Source organism: Trachypithecus francoisi, unplaced genomic scaffold (genome assembly GCF_009764315.1).
Source record: "Trachypithecus francoisi isolate TF-2019V2 unplaced genomic scaffold, Tfra_2.0 Lachesis_group0, whole genome shotgun sequence".
Classification (NCBI taxonomy): Eukaryota; Metazoa; Chordata; class Mammalia; order Primates; family Cercopithecidae; genus Trachypithecus; species Trachypithecus francoisi.
In genome coordinates, this window is record NW_022681453.1 from 77,164,558 (window position 1) to 77,180,813 (window position 16,256).

Here is a 16,256-nt window from a genome sequence, read left to right on the forward strand (position 1 = left end):
CTGGTCACCATATAAAGGTCTTTCTCTACTAATTTCTTTTTTCTTTCTTTTTTTTTTTTTTTTTGAGACGGAGTCTCGCTCTGTCGCCCGGGCTGGAGTGCAGTGGCCGGATCTCAGCTCACTGCAAGCTCCGCCTCCGGGTTTACGCCATTCTCCTGCCTCAGCCTCCCGAGTAGCTGGGACTACAGGCGCCCGCCACATCGCCCGGCTAGTTTTTTGTATTTTTTAGTAGAGACGGGGTTTCACCGTGTTAGCCAGGATGGTCTCGATCTCCTGACCTCGTGATCCACCCGTCTCGGCCTCCCAAAGTGCTGGGATTACAGGCTTGAGCCACCGCGCCCGGCCTACTAATTTCCTATATAATTAAAATTATAAAAAAGAATGTTGCACTAAAATGAAGAACATTTCACATTAAGTCCAGATAGATACCGATGTAACTCAAATTCAGAGGTCATTAAATCTTTGATTAATTTAGCTGGAAAATAAAATTTGTTTTTTAAAAATAAATACATAGGCCATTGATGTCTATAACAGTACTGCAATCTTAACAGACTCCCCATGCAACAGATAGATATTTATGATTTTGAACTTTAAGTAAGTTAATTATATAGTTTGTGAGCAACAGGATATAATTTACGAAATGCTTCTCTGCTTCTCATAAACCTAGACAGCGTTGCTTGAGGTAGGAAATCTCAACATCTTTACCTTTCACGTTAATTCCAAGGCCAAAGTGAAAAAAGAACTAAAAACAAAAACCATCTGTTGTGATCACATTTACCACACTGAAAAGAGGCTTCACACGCTCTCCATAGAAAAACATTTTCCAAACTGCTTATCAGCAATAAAGCAGAAAAATATTAAGCATCACTGGATTGCTGTTCTCATTTCAATTGCAGCTAATTTGTAAAGACAAACTTTATAAGACAATTAGCTCTTTATTAGTTGATGCTATTAACAAGTAGAAAAGTCAAATAGAACAGACCAACATAACTCCTTAGGTTCCATTAAATACATTACTTAAATGACAAGACAGATATTTAAGGTATATCTGACTTACATTTGCCCTTTAAAGTAATCCCCCAACAAAAAAATAAAAGAGCAATAGCTTCATCAAAAGGACTAATAAACTAGTTCCTACAAGCTCGCACCTCCCTTTCACTGCCTGAACTTCTGGACTCCAGCTGCAGCTCCATCCTCATGGCCTCTTCCCACGGCAGGCACTCATGGCTACACACTCTCATGTTGGGCTCTTCTGCACCCTGTCCATCCAGGAGCCCTGGTACTATTTATCTCTGCAGTTTCCACCAGCTGCCAAGCCCTGCCCACCTCAGCTTTATAGGGAGGAAGCGGGGGGGTGGGGGGACATAGCCTTCATTGCCTTATTTTAAACTTCTCCAACAATCTGGAAAAGTCTACAGGGGCATATGCAAAAACAACCTCCAAGAGCATATGTAAGGAGAGGGAGACGGACAAGATGCTGCATTTTACTTCTCAATAGCGTCTATATTAGAGGTGAGTCTCTAAAGAAAAGTTCTTTTTCTGCCACTTAGGTAATAAAGTTGAAGCATCTAAACTCAGTCTTTCCTAATCTTTTTAGTATAACACATATACATTAGCCTTGGCATAAATAATTGAGATTATCTGAAAGTTGTCCATTTCCAATTACCTGGGCTCTAAGGTGTGGTGTTCAAAAGCATGAAAGACATTTCTGTCTAGCCTGGAATACATAGAAAAATTCCTCCCACATAGCCTTCCCAAAATAGTTTCTTTTTCTGCCAGTGGTATTGCTTAATTCCAAAGGGAATAAATGATCCCAGCCTTAAGATGAATGCTATTTCAGATAGTGAAACGCAGTATTCAAAGGCTTGTGCACAGGAAGTTTGGTCTACTGGTATGCGTTTCTCTCTATTCTTATCACCCCATTCACAGCCAATCTGTCCAAGTTTGAATTACTGACACATGCAGCATTGCTGCCCACGAGTTTAAAAGAAATCCAGGTTGCGCTAAGACACATTGGCCCTATACAAGCTGCACCAAAGAAAAATAAACTGATGTCCAAAGTGCGTCAGAAGAAAGTCTGTAAGGCATTTCAGAAAGCATTATAAGAAGCCTTTAAAGGAAAACTCTGAACAGAAATTACTCTCATAAGATAATTCTCCCTTCAGCCTTCTGCACTCTGGAGTCTTCTTCCTTCCATCATGCCAATAGCCTCCAACCTGCTTGACCCAAATCCAGAACAACCATTCCAGACCAGAACCTTTCAAGAATCAGAAGGCACTGTTAATAATTATGCTGGAACCTCAAACGCAAACTGGGATTGGTCCTGGCAAACTGTGATGTCCGTCTCCCCACTTAAAACCAAACTTTCTTTGAAGCTTCACTTAACAACCTGCTATTTAATGAGTCGAGAGGCTGGCTGCCCTCTGAGATTTCCAAATCCTACCCACCTTTCCAAACCAGCAATCTACTGTTCATTCTCTTGAAAAGTCCCTAGTACAGAGTCTACATACCTTAATGGCCCAAAATATCAGTGCTAAGAATTTAGAAAATAGGTCTTCTTGAATCAAATTATTTTACATACATTTTTATTTTTTTCGCCCTTCCCATTTCTCCTTTTCTTCATCTCTATCTCCCATATATATCAAAGGAAGTGTTGAAGGAGACACAAGATTTTAGACAGTATACCTGAAGAAAACTGTGTGCAGTTTTTCACTTAGAGGTTAAAGGGGGGAAAAAAAGGTGATGGGCTAGGGGGCCCTCAGGAGAGGGTACCATCCATCTCTTATACCCATCCAGGGCCCTTGTAACTGACACCAACCAGTCTAGGTCACAGGATGGTACACATACTGCACAAATACATACATTAGGGAGAAAACCAATTGCTGACACTTAAGCACAGGTGAAATCTTTGCTAAAAACCTTTTGTTATAACTAAGTATGTTGGGTCACGTATTACTTAAAAGGTCAACCTTTAATTTTTAGATATAATTTAGTTGAAATGGGATTTTTTTTTTAGGAGGACCTATTGTAACTGGTGTGACCATATGTTTATTGCGACTCTATTCACAGTAGCAAAGACTTGGAACCAACCCAAATGTCCATCAATGATAGACTGGATTAAGAAAATGTAGCACATATACACCATGGAATACTATGCAGCCATAAAAAAGGATGAGTTCATGTCCTTTGTAGGGACATGGATGAAGCTGGAATCCATCATTCTCTGCAAACTATCGCAGGCACAGAAAACCAAACACCGCATGTTCTCACTCATAGGTGGGAACTGAACAATGAGAACACCTGGACTCTGGAAGGGGAACATCACATACCGGTGTCTGCCGTGGGGTGGGGGGAGGGGGGATGGATAGCATTAGGAGATATACCTAATGTAAATGATGAGTTAATGGGTACAGCACACCAACATGGCACAAGTATACATATGTAACAAACCTGCACACTGTGCACATGTACCCTAGAACTTAAAGTATAATAAAAAAATACATTCAATAACTGGTGTGACTTGATTTCTCTCTTCTGTGAGCCCCAGGACTTCGATGTCTCCATAACCTTCAGTTCAACAAAGGTCTACTAACTTACTTATTGTCTAGTAGCATGCTGGGGATCCATAAACGAAAAAAGATGGCAAGATGAACATTTTTTTCTTTTTTTCCTGAGACAAAGTCTGTCAATGTCACCCAGGCTGGAGCACAGTGGTGCACTCATAGCTCACTGTAAGCCTCGGCCTCCTGGACTCAAGGGATCTTCCCACCTCAGCCTCCACAGTAGCTAGGACTCCAGGCATGCAACCTTGCCCAGCTAATTTTTTAATTTTTTGGAAGAAAGACGGCGTCTTGCTATGTTGCACAGGCTAGTCTCAATCTCCTGGACTCAAGCAATCCTCCTCTCACCTTTGCCTCTCACATGACACACTGCACACAGCAAAACATAGCATTTCTACCCTCAATTCTTTAATGGGAGGCACAAATAGGTGATCAGTTATAAAAGCAGTGATAACAGAAGTTTATAGACAACCTATGAGTTCAGATGGGGAAACAGTACACAAAAATTACAGAAAAACAAATTTAAGTCCTCAAGGATAAATATGCGTCTGTCTGGTCTACTGGGACACTGGGTTGGGCAGGGCATTTCCACAAAAGCACCACAGAAGTAAAGGCATAGAGCCATGGCATATCATGGTATGATCAGAGATAAACTAGTATGTGGCTAGAGAGATGGGGTCTTTTGGGGGAAGAGGGATGAGGTACCTGCACAGAAATGGGCCACATGTCTTCCTCTTAGGGATTACAACAGCCCTAAAGTAAGTTTTGGAAATAACAAGAGTCAGGAACCCTGGTCTAAAAGTGAGTGGCGGAATGAGAAAAGCTGGTGCTGACAGCACGTATGCAGACTTTCCAGGATTCCATGTACAAACCCTGATGTTTCAATTAGGTAATGACAGAAAGGAGGGAAAACAGAAGCAATGGCTCAAAGTTGGTTATATGGGTCTCTCTGTTTTAGAGATAAATCCTTGAGGGTAGTAACTGGGCTACTACGATCAGTTCACCTCTTTTTGGACACAGGGTAAGATGGCTCCTCTCTTCCTCACCCTCAAACTGGATATGGCCCGCAGACTTCTACCGGCCAATGAAGTGTGAAAAGCAAGGTGTATCACTTCTGCATGAACAACAGCCAGGGCACGATTTGTCACATGCCTTGCTCTAACATGGCACAGTGGCTCTCCGGATGGTGTTGGTTCCATTGGGGCTGGGCGTAAAGTGAGGAAACGTAGAGCAGAGGCCTCTTTTAGCCCACACTAGTCCTGGAGTGTAAGAAAGAAATAGAACTGCATTTAAGTCTTGGAGATAATTTTTTAAATTTTATTAATGGACTTCTACATTATGACTAATAAACCATATGCAATTTCAGGCAGAACACTTTTCCAAAACTTAGAGATGAGGGACTCAGGCATCCTACTAAAGAAAGCTCAGTTACTTATTGGGTAATAAATCATTTGTCTTTGCCCAAAGAGAGATCTGACCTTTGCCATTGGCATCTGGGAGATAATCTATGTTGTACTCAACTGCAGTGTCTTTGTTTAGGGTAGAGTGGGCCACATGTGATGATCTCAGGGTATAGCTGGCCACTCCAGAAAGACTAATTATGTGATTTAGTGTGGGGGCCTTGGGTTATGGGGTATCAGTCAACCTGGAGACTGAAATTAACCATGTGGGAAACTGATTAATCAGTAATGCTTATGTGATGAAGTCTCAATAAAAACTACGGCAGGGCCGGGCATGGTGGCTCACGCTGTGGCTCATGCCTCAGCACTTTGGGAGGCCAAGGCGGGCGGATCACAATGTCAGGAGTGTGAGACCAGTCTGACCAACATGGTGAAACCATGACTCTACTAAAAATACAAAAATTAGCCGGGCATGGTGGCAGGCGCCTGTAATCCCAGCTACTCAGGAGGCTGAAGCAGGAGAATCACTTGAACCCGGGAGGTGGAGGTTGCAGTGAGCTGATATCGCGCCACTGCACTTCCAGCCTGGGAGACAGAGCAAGACTCCATCTCAAAAACAAACAAACAAACAAAACTACGGCAAAACCCCATCTCTACAAAAAATGCAAAAATTAACCAGGCGTGGTGGCTGATGCCTGTAGTCCCAGCTACTTGGGAGACTGAGGCTGTAGGATCACTTGAGCCCAGGAGGCAGAGGTTGCAGTGAGCCGATATAGCACCACTGCACTCTAGCCTGAGAGACAGAGGGAAACCCTGTCTCAAAAAAAAAAACAGAAAAAAATAGCTGGGCACGGTGGCTCACACCCGTAGTCCCAAAACTTTGGAAGGTTGAGGCGTGTGGATCACCAGAGGTCAGGAGTTTGAGATCAGCCTAATATGGTTAAACCCTGTATCTACTAAAAATACAAATATTATCCGGGAGTGGTGGTGGGCGCCTGTAGTCCCAGCTACTCAGGAGGGTGAGACAGGAGAACTGCTTGAACCCAGGAGGCAAAGGTTAGAGTGAGCCCAGTCGTGCTACTACACTCCAACTTGGGCAACAAAGCAAGACTTTCAAAAAATAAACAAACAAACAAAAAACCTGTGGGTACTACAGCTTGGGTAAGCCTCCCTATCATGTGCACACTATCACCTACCAATGCTTAATGCTGGTAGAGTAACACATTCTGACCTACAGGAAAAGGACATGGAAGTGTTACCTTTGGAACTCTTTGGACTCTGCCCTGTGTGTCTCTTTCTTCAGCTAATCTTTATCTGTATCCTTTCCCTATAGTGAAACGTAACTGCTTATAATAGCTGTCAGTGGGTTTTGTGAGCCTTTCTAGTGAATTATCGAATCTGAGGGTGGTCTAGGAAACCCCAGAACTTGAGGTTGGTGTCAGATGTGGGGGAAATCTTGTGTGCAGACACTGCTCTTCAGCCTTGTCACTGGCTTTCACATTTACACAAACATTGCCTTAGTATTGTTTTTTTTTTTTTTAATCAGTTTAGGACAAATGATCTCATTTGTATATAAAAGTAAGGGGTTTTTATCATTTGGTTTTACAAATTATCTTTATGGAAGTCATTTCAATGTCTAGCTTCTCAGCCAGACATTATTATATTTTATACACTGGCTGGGAAGTTTGCCTTCAGGCTTGTGGTCAGGAAAACACTTTACTCTGCTACTCTTAGTTTAAAAAGCATACGCACGTATGTGTGCACCACCGGTAGGGCTGAGCTGGAAAGAGGAAACGAAAGTGTAATGGCTTTGTGTGACTGTGTCTGCTCTGGAGGCAACTGTAAGTTATTGGAGAATGTGACAGCCACTAACCAACATTTGTTATGTGCAGATTACTATTGACATTTTGTATGCTATATGCCTATTCTCCTGAAGAATAATAGGTAACCGTACTGAGAGTGAGACATATGTGAATAACTAGCACAGCATTTACCACTCATTGATTTTCAATATCCACTTCTCAAACACGCTCAATACACTTACATACACAAACACACTGCCTAAGGAGACCTAGGCCATTCTGCTTAAATTCCCTAGACTTCCCTTCTCTATCTTTGTCCATCTAGTCCTCCTTTCTTCAATGTACTATAGTGGCTAAATGCATGAACTCTGGAGCCAGACCACTTAGGTCTGAATCTGGGTTCTGTAGCTACCTGTGTGACCCTGGCCAAGCTATTTAGCTTCTTTGTGTCTCCGTTTCCTCATGTATAAAACAGGATTACTAGAATATCTACCTTCTTGGGTTATCACGAGGATTTAGATATATGAATGTATACAGTTATGTGTCGCTTAACAATGGGGATATGCTCTAAGAAATGCAAGGTTAGGCTGTTTCATTTTTGTGCAAACATCAGGGTGTACTTACTCAAACCTATATAGTATTAGCCTACTACATACCTAGCCTATATTGTATAGTCTATTGTGCCTGGGCTACAAACTTGCTAAGCATGTTACTGCACTGAATGTTGTAGGCAATTGTAACACCATGGTAAGTACTTCTGTATCTAAACAGACCTAAACATAGAAACTACACTAAAAATATGGTATTACAATCTTATAGGACCACTATCATATTTGTGGTCCATCATCATCATTGACCAAAATATCTGCACACATAACAACATTCCAGTTAACAAGGTGCTACATAGACAAAGGTAGTCCCATAAAATTATAATGGGTGTCACCTGCCATTCTCTAACTCGAAAAACACAAAGGAAAAAAAAGATTATAATGGAGCTGAAAAATTCCTATTTTTTAATGACATAATAGCTGTTGTAACATCATAGTGCAACATATTACTCATGCGTTTGTAGTGATGCTGATGTAAACAAACCTAATGCAAAACACGTTGAGGAATCCCTAGCTTACCCATGGGGTGACCCTCCCAAAGGTAGCTCAGACTTTTAAGGTTGGGTGTGGTGGCTCATGCCTATAATCTCAGCACTTTGGGAGGCCAAGGCGGTGGATCACTTGAGGCCAGGAGTTTGAGACCAGCCTGGCCAACATGGTGAAATCCTGTCTCTACCAAAAATACAAAAATTAGCTGGGCGAGGTGGCGCACACCTGCAGTCCCAGCTACTTGGGAGGCTGAGGTGGAGGGATCGCTTGAGCCTGAGAGGCAGAGATTACAGTGAGCTGAAATCACACCACTGCACTCCAGCCTGTTTGACAGTGAGACACTGTCTCAAATAAATAAATGACTTTAAAAAAAAACAGAAAGCCAATCTCTTCACACATTACATCAGACCCCAAGTGAAAGGGTTACTGTCTACTTTAGAATTCTCACACGTTTAAATGATTCCCACCTATCCCCAGAGCAAAATAGTCAACAGCAGTTAGCTAAAACTCATAGAGTGCTTGCTGAGTGCCAGACACAATCCCCATCTTTTTTTAAATTTTTATTTTTCATAACTTTGTGGGGGTGGTTTTATCTAATCCCCATTTAACAGATGAGGAAAGTGAGGCACAGAGAGATTTAGAAACCTAATTAGAGAGCCCGCTCTCATGCAACTAGTGGCCAGTGTAGATAATAGGAAAAATCATTGCTGTTCTCTTTCATAATATACTTTTGCAAGATGATGAAATCGCCTAATAATGCATTTCTCAGCAACACATTCCCATCGTTAACCAATGCATGACTGTTCATATATGATACTTAGAATGGTGTCTGGGACACAGTAAACAGCATGAGCATTAGCTCAGTTATCTGAGGAGAGTCTCAGTCTTTCCAAGAGGAAGCCCTCTGCCTGCACCACTGCACCGTTCCCACTGTCCTGTGGCTTTGCTCTATTGATTACTCCTTCTACACCTTTTCCTCTCTAGTGATTCCTTCTCTGTCTGAAAATGTACTCAAGTCCCTCTCTCCCCTCAAAATAAACAAAAAGCAATCTTGATCAGATTATCCAGTAGATCTACCCTTCTACTTCCCTGCTTCCCCTCTCACCCCCACCACACCCACATTCCCAATCTCCAAGAAGCCGCTAATGCTCAGCACTTCCAACTCCACTCATTCCCAGCGCTTTGCAATCTGGGGCAGCATGCTCCTGCCTTTATGCAGACTGGACGCCCTGAATGAGAAGGGGCATTTCGCACTTTCCCCAGGAAAATTAGAAGTAAAATGACCAGAAATAAGCGAAGTGCTTAGAAATAAAGATATCAGGACTACAGTAGGCTCGGTGCCTCTCTCTGTCATCTTATTTTTTTCATGATTTGTGGAATAAATTGACTTCTTACCTCCACAGAACTCTTGGACCTTTTTTTTTTTTTTTGAGACAGGGTCTCACTCTCTCACCCAGGCTGTAGTGCAGTGTTGCAATCTTGGCTCACTGTAACCCCCGCCTCCTCTCGGGTTCAAGCAATTCTCCCACCTCAGCCTCCCGTGTAGCTGGGATTATAGGTACCTGCCACCACACCCGACTAATTTTTATATTTTTAGTAGAAATGGGGTTTTGTCATCTTGGCCAGGCTGGTCTCGAACTCCTCACCTCAAGTGATCTGCCTGCCTCGGCCTCCCAAAGTGCTGGGATTACAAGTGTGGGCCACTGTGTCCAGCTGGACTTTAAGAGCAGAATCTGTATATCAGCTTAAGTAGAAAGAACACAGAGTTGGATTTGAAGTTCTGGCATTTACCAGACCTATAACACAGTTATTATTTTTTTTAATCAAGTTCAACCTTTCAAGCCTCAATTACAATGGTCTATAAAACAGAGATGAGAAGATTAGGACTTCCCCTTGGGATCCTGGAAGAATTCAGTAAGGAACTGTGTGTGAGAACATGTGATGCACTATGTGCTTTCAAGTCTAAAGGCGGTGCCAGTCTTGAAGCAGGTGCTCACTGTTTGTCACGGTTAGGATGGTTTCTGTCAAAAGCGTGAAGTGAACTAGATAATTATCTTGTAGACCCCGAGGGACCATCTCTAATACTGATTAACAAACACACCTAAAAACTAAACCCAATTATTTTCAGGGAAAGGAAATACAGGAAAAATATGTTGTTATGTAGCCAAATGACTCCCTGAAAAATCTGTGGGGTTTCTTTGGCTATCTAGAAGGACAGAGAATTCCCTCAGGGCCACCAACTCCCTGCCCTGTGGTCCACCTGCCTCTGCCCCTGGCAACAGAGCTCTGCCCAGTTGTCATAGTAACCTGGGGAGAAAGGCATCTTGTCATTTGGTCCTCCCACGCTCACCACTACAGAGCAACATATATTCCCTCCAGCATACTAAGTCCAGTGGAGTAGCTTCTAGAAAGAACTACCCTCCAAAGAATCCACTGTCTTATTAAGGACACATACTTCACCCTTGACATAAAACCCAGGCTTCTATTCACATTGTCCCTGGCTCCACCTTAAACTTCAGAGATATGGGTGACCCCACCTTACCAAGGGCCCGCATCATTCAAATACCTGAGGAACTTTTCTCATATTCTGCCTTACTCATACTTAGAAGAAGAAATTTAGTTCTTTTATTCTTATCTCATGAACCGATTCCTCATCTGCATCTTTAAAAATTACTATCACACACACAAAAAATACAAATAAAAATTATGATTACTCAGAAGTCTCTCTAAACCTATTGTGGTTTGGTAGCTTTCCAATTAAAAAATAAATAAAATAAAAATTGAATAAACGGCCAGGACTGGTGGCTCACACCTATAATCCCAGCACTTTGGGAGGCCAAGGTGGGGGATCATGTGAGGCCAGGAGTTACAGACTAGCCCAGGCAACATGGTGAAACACCATCTTGCCTACAGAAAATACAAAAATTAGCTGGGCATGGTGGCTCATGCCTGTAGTCCCAGCTACTCAGGAGGCCAAGGCAGGAGGACCACTTGAGCTGGGGAGACGGAGGTTGCACTGAACTGTGACCACACCACTGTACTCCAGCTTGGGTGACAGAGGGAGACCCTGCTTAAAAAAAAAAAAAAAAAAAAAATTGAATAAATATTCAGTGTTACTCACCTGTGTCAACATTTCCCTCAAATCCACTTGCCTCTACTGCTATTCTGGCTATGTGCCTATTTTATTTGTACTTTAAAAACAGACATAAATATAAAGTAAGTATATATTTAATTACTAACATATGCTAAATTAATGTTTATTTATTTTTATTTTCTTCCTTTTTGAGACAGGGTCTGGCACTGTCACCTAGGCTAGAGTGCAATAATGTGATCATGGTTCACTGTAGCCTCAATCTCCTGGGCTCAAGTGATCCTCCCACCTTGGCTCCCAAAGTGCTGGCATTTACAGGAATGAGCTACCATGCCCAGCCTATTTTGATTTTCATTTACATTAAACACATTCTGAAGTAATATAACTTGATTTAATTAATCCTATTAACTTTTTGGCCAATGACATTTTTCTGACTTGTTTTTTCCACCTCTGTGTTTTGTTAAGCAGATGCAAGTAAATCTCTGACCACAATTACCATTTATCTAGGATCCTCTATATTTTAGACCTTTTCCTGATGATTTTTTGCACTGTTTTTCTACTTAAAATCAACCAGCAGATGGGTGGGCTATGAAATGTTTTACTTTTAAAAAATATTAAGGTTGGAGGTGAACTATTCTTAAAAGACAAAAATATATCATTTTAAAGAAAATGCACATTATGAACGACTCCAAAACATTCAAGGAGAAAAAAAGTGTATTTCTCCCTATTGACTGAAAAAAGCTGGCCTTAAGTCAAAGAAATTCATGTGATCAGTATTATCATAATTTCCATACAGCATCTATGTATGAAAAACATGCCAGATGTTTTTTCTTACATAGACAGGGTTCCAGAAGGAAGTCTGCACAGTGCCTGAGCCCATTCTGTTAAAGAGATTATGCTATTGCTCTATACCATTAAAGAAAATACAACAGTGGCCGGGCGCAGTGGCTCAAGCCTATAATCCCAGCACTTTGGGAGGCCGAGACAGGCAGATCACAAGGTCAGGAGATCGAGACCATCCTGGCTAACACGGTGAAACCCCGTCTCTACTAAAAAATACAAAAAACTAGCCGGGCGAGGTGGCGGCGCCTGTAGTCCCAGCTACTCCGGAGGCTGAGGTAGGAGAATGGCCTAAACCCGGGAGGCGGAGCTTGCAGTGAGCTGAGATCTGGCCACTGCACTCCAGCCTGGGCGACAGAGTGAGACTCCATCTCCAAAAAAAAAGAAAACACAACAAAATTTAATCATATTGTCATCTCTTTACATTTTCACTTTAGCTTGATCAAGTTCCAAGAGAGCTTGTTTGCTTCTTCTGAAAGACTACAGCCTATAAAACACAACTCATTAAAATACTTTCGTTCAATCAAAATAAGTATATGAGAGGTATAAAGACCTTTAAATCCTCATGTTTGAAAACATATCCTATCCTTTAAAAAAAATAAGATTTTTTTTTAATGCATAAAGAAACCAGTGGGGTAAAGAACTAGGAAAGTCTACGTGTAAAAAAAGGACAGACTATAACATATCAACTGAAAGTACTATAATACAATTATTTTTGAGACATATCGCATAAAAATATTATGTGTTTTTTTTTTTTTTTTTTGAGATGGAGTCTCACTCTGTCACCCAGGCTGGAGTGCAGTGGTACGATCTTGGCTCACTGCAACCTCCGCCACCCGGGTTCAAGCAATTTTCCTGCCTCAGCCTCCCAAGTAGCTGGGACCACAGGCATGTGCCACTATGTCTGGCTAAATTTTTGTATTTTCAGTAGAGATGGGGTTTCACCGTGTTAGCCAGGATGGTCTCGATCTCCTGACCTTGTGATTCGCCTGCCTCAGTCTCCTAAAGTGCTGGGATGACAGGCGTGAGCCACCGTGCCCGGCCAGTGTTAAAATTTTAAAAGCATGTCACAAAGTTTTATGTAGAGAAATGCAAAAGAGGGCTGGGCACAGTGGCTCATGCCTGTAATTCCAACACATCAGGAGGCTGAGGCAGGAGGATCACTTAAAGCCAGCCTCATCAACATAGTGAGACCCCATCTCTATAAAAAAGAAAAAAAAGCAAAACAAACAATAGCGTATCTTCTTTCTAAATCTGAGAATAATGTTAAGAAAGTAACTACAGGCATATCTTATTTTACTACATTTTGCTTTATTGTGCTCTGCAGATAGCGCATTTTTTACAAAGTGATTTGTGGAAACCCTGCAGCGAGCAAGTCTATAAGCACATTTTTCCAACAGTATGTGCTCACTTCATATCTCTGTGTCACATTCTGGTACAATATTTAAAACTTTTTCATTATTATCATATCTGTTATGATGATCTGATCAGTATCTTTGACATTACTATTGTAATCATTTTGGACGCCACAAACCATGCCCATATGAGATAGCAAACTTAATTAATAAATGTTGTACATGTTCTAACCACTCCACCAACAGGCCATTTCCCTGTCTCTCTCCCTCTCTTCAGGCCTCCTATTTCCTAAGACACAATATTGAAATTAGGCCAGTTAATAACCCTACAATAGCCTCTAAGTGTTCGACTGAAAGAGTTACAGATCTCACACTTTAAAGCAAAAGCTAGAAACGATTAAGCTTTGACAGAAAGGCATGCCAAAAATGAGACAGGCCAAAAGTGAGCTCTCTTGTACCAATTAGCCAAGTTGTAAATGCAAAAGAGAAGTTCTTGAAGGAAATTAAAGGTGATTCTTCAGTGAACACACAAATAATAAGAAAGTGAAACAGCCTTATTGCTGATGTAAAGAAAGTTTTAGTGGTCAAAATAGATCAAACACTTCCTTAAGCCACAACCTAATCCAGAGCAAGGCCCTAACTCTCTTCCATTCTATGAAGCTTAAATGAGGTGAAGAAGCTGCAGAAGAAAAATCTGTAACTAGCTGAGGTTGGGTCATAAGGTTTAAGGAAAGACAGTGTCTCCATAACATAAAAGTGCAAGGTGAAACAGAATGTGCTGAAGTAGAAGGTGCAGCTAGTCAATTGGGAAGATCTAAGATAATTGATGAAGGCGGCTACAAGAAACAACAGGTTTTCAGCTGGGCCAGTGGCTCACTCCGGTAATCCCAGCACTTTGGGAGGCCTAGGTGGGAGTATCACTTGAGGCCAGGAGCTCAAGACCAGCCTGGGCCACAATTAATCAATCAATAAACAAACAACAAACAAACAATGTAGACAGAACAGCTTTATATTGGAAGAAGATGCCATCTAGGACTTTCATAGCTAAAGAGAAGTCAACGCCTGGCTTCAAAGCTTCAAAGGATAGGTTGACTCTGTTTTTAGGGGCTAAAGTCAGTGCTGATTTTAAGTTGAAACCAATGCTCACTGACTATTCCAAAAATACCAAGGCCCTTAAGAATTATGCTAAATCTACTTTGCCTGTGCTAAGTGGAAAAACAAAGCCTAGATGACCCCACATCTGTTTATACCATGGTTTACTGAATATTTTAAGCCCACTGTTGAGATCTACTGCTCAGGGAGAAAAAAAATCCTTTAAAAATATTACTGCTCAGGGGAAGTGGGGGAGAGCATCAGGAAAAATATCTAAATGCATGCTAGGCTTAATACCTAGGTGATGGGTTGATAGGTGCAGCAAACCACCATGGCATATGTTTACCTATGTAATAATCCTGCATATTATACACATGTATCCCAGAACTTAAAATAAATTTTAAAATATATGAATATTACTGCTCCCTGACAACACACCTAGTCACCCAAGAGCTCTGATAAAAATGCACAAGGAAATAAATGTTGTTTTCATGCCTAATAATACAATATCCATTCTACATCCCATGGGGTAATTTTGGCATTCAAATTTTTAAATTTTAAACATACACTCTACTCTGTAAGACTACAGTTGCCATAGGTAGTGATTCCTCTGATAGATATGAGCAAAGCTAATCAAAAAACCATCTGGAAAGAATTCACCGTTTTAGATGTCATTAAGAACGTTTTGGTCCAGAAGAGGAAGCATTGGCATTTTTATCAACATGAACAAGAGTTTGGAAGAAGTTGATTCCAGTCCTTATGGAAGACTTTGAGGGGTTTAAGACTTAAGTGGAAGAAATAACTGCAGATGTGGTAGAAACAGCAAGAGAACTATAATTAAACGTAGAAACTGAAGATGTGAATGAATTGCTGAAATCTCGTGATAAAACTTGAACTGATGAGGAATTGCTCTTATGGGTGAGCCAAGAACATGGTTTCTTGAGATCGAATCTACTCCTGGTAAAGGTGCTATTAACATTTTTGAAATGACAACAAAGGATTTAGAATATTACATGAGCTTAATTGATAAAGCAGTGGCAGGGTTTGAGAGGACTGATTCCAATTCGGAAAAAAGTTATACTGTGGGTAAGGCGCAACCAAATAGCACTGCATGTTGCAGATAAATCTTTTGTGAAAGGAAGAGTTGAATCGATGTGGCAAACTTCATTGCTATCTTATTTTAAAAAATAGCCGGCTGGGCGCAGTGGCTCACACCTGTATTCCCAATACTTTGGGAGGCTGAAGTGGGTGGGTCACTTGAGGTCGGGAATTTGAGACCAGCCTGGTCAACATGGTGAAACTGCATCTCTACTAAAAATATAAAAAATTAGCTGGGTGTGGTGGTGAGTGCCTGTAATCCCAGCTACTAGGGAGGCTAAGGCAAGAGACTCACTTGAAGTCAGGAGGCAGAGGTGCAGCAGTGAGCCAACATCGAGCCACTGCACTCCAGCCTAGGCGACAAAGTTAGATTCACTAAAAAAAAAAAAAAAGAAAAGAAAAAAAGAAATTGCCACAGCCACTCCAACCTTCAACAACCGCCAGCTTGTTCAGTCAGCAGCCATCAACATCAAGGCAAAACCCTCCACCAGCAAAAAGATTACAACTCACTGATGGCTCAGATAATTGTTAGTATCTTTTTAAGCAATAAAGTATTTTTAAATTAAGGTATGTACATTTTTATACATAATGCTGTTGCATACTTCATAGATTACAGTATAGTGTAAACATAACTTTAATATGCACTGGGAAACCAAAAAATTTGCATCGCTTGCTTTATGATGATCTTTGCCTTATTGCGGTGGTCTGGAACCAAACCCACAATATCTCAGAGGTATGCATGAATATTCCTTTCTCCCAAGACAACTTGTAAATTGAAATCTCTGCCTAAGATGATTTAGGCCTTGGTCTTCGTGATCTGATGGAAAAGATGACCTATGTCATAGCTTTAGCTTTGTTATTCTATAATCAGAATGAAAGAATAATCACCATATGAGAAATTTGTTCCTTTTAATTCTACTC

The 16,256-nt window shown here is 41.2% G+C and overlaps 1 protein-coding gene across 4 annotated transcripts in view; it reads right to left on the reverse strand.

Annotated features, from left to right (window-relative positions):
* PHLDB2 (pleckstrin homology like domain family B member 2) overlaps nt 1-16,256 on the reverse strand; it is a 195,791-nt gene that overhangs the window by 65,522 nt on the left and 114,013 nt on the right. The gene's annotated exons all lie outside the window — the stretch shown is intronic.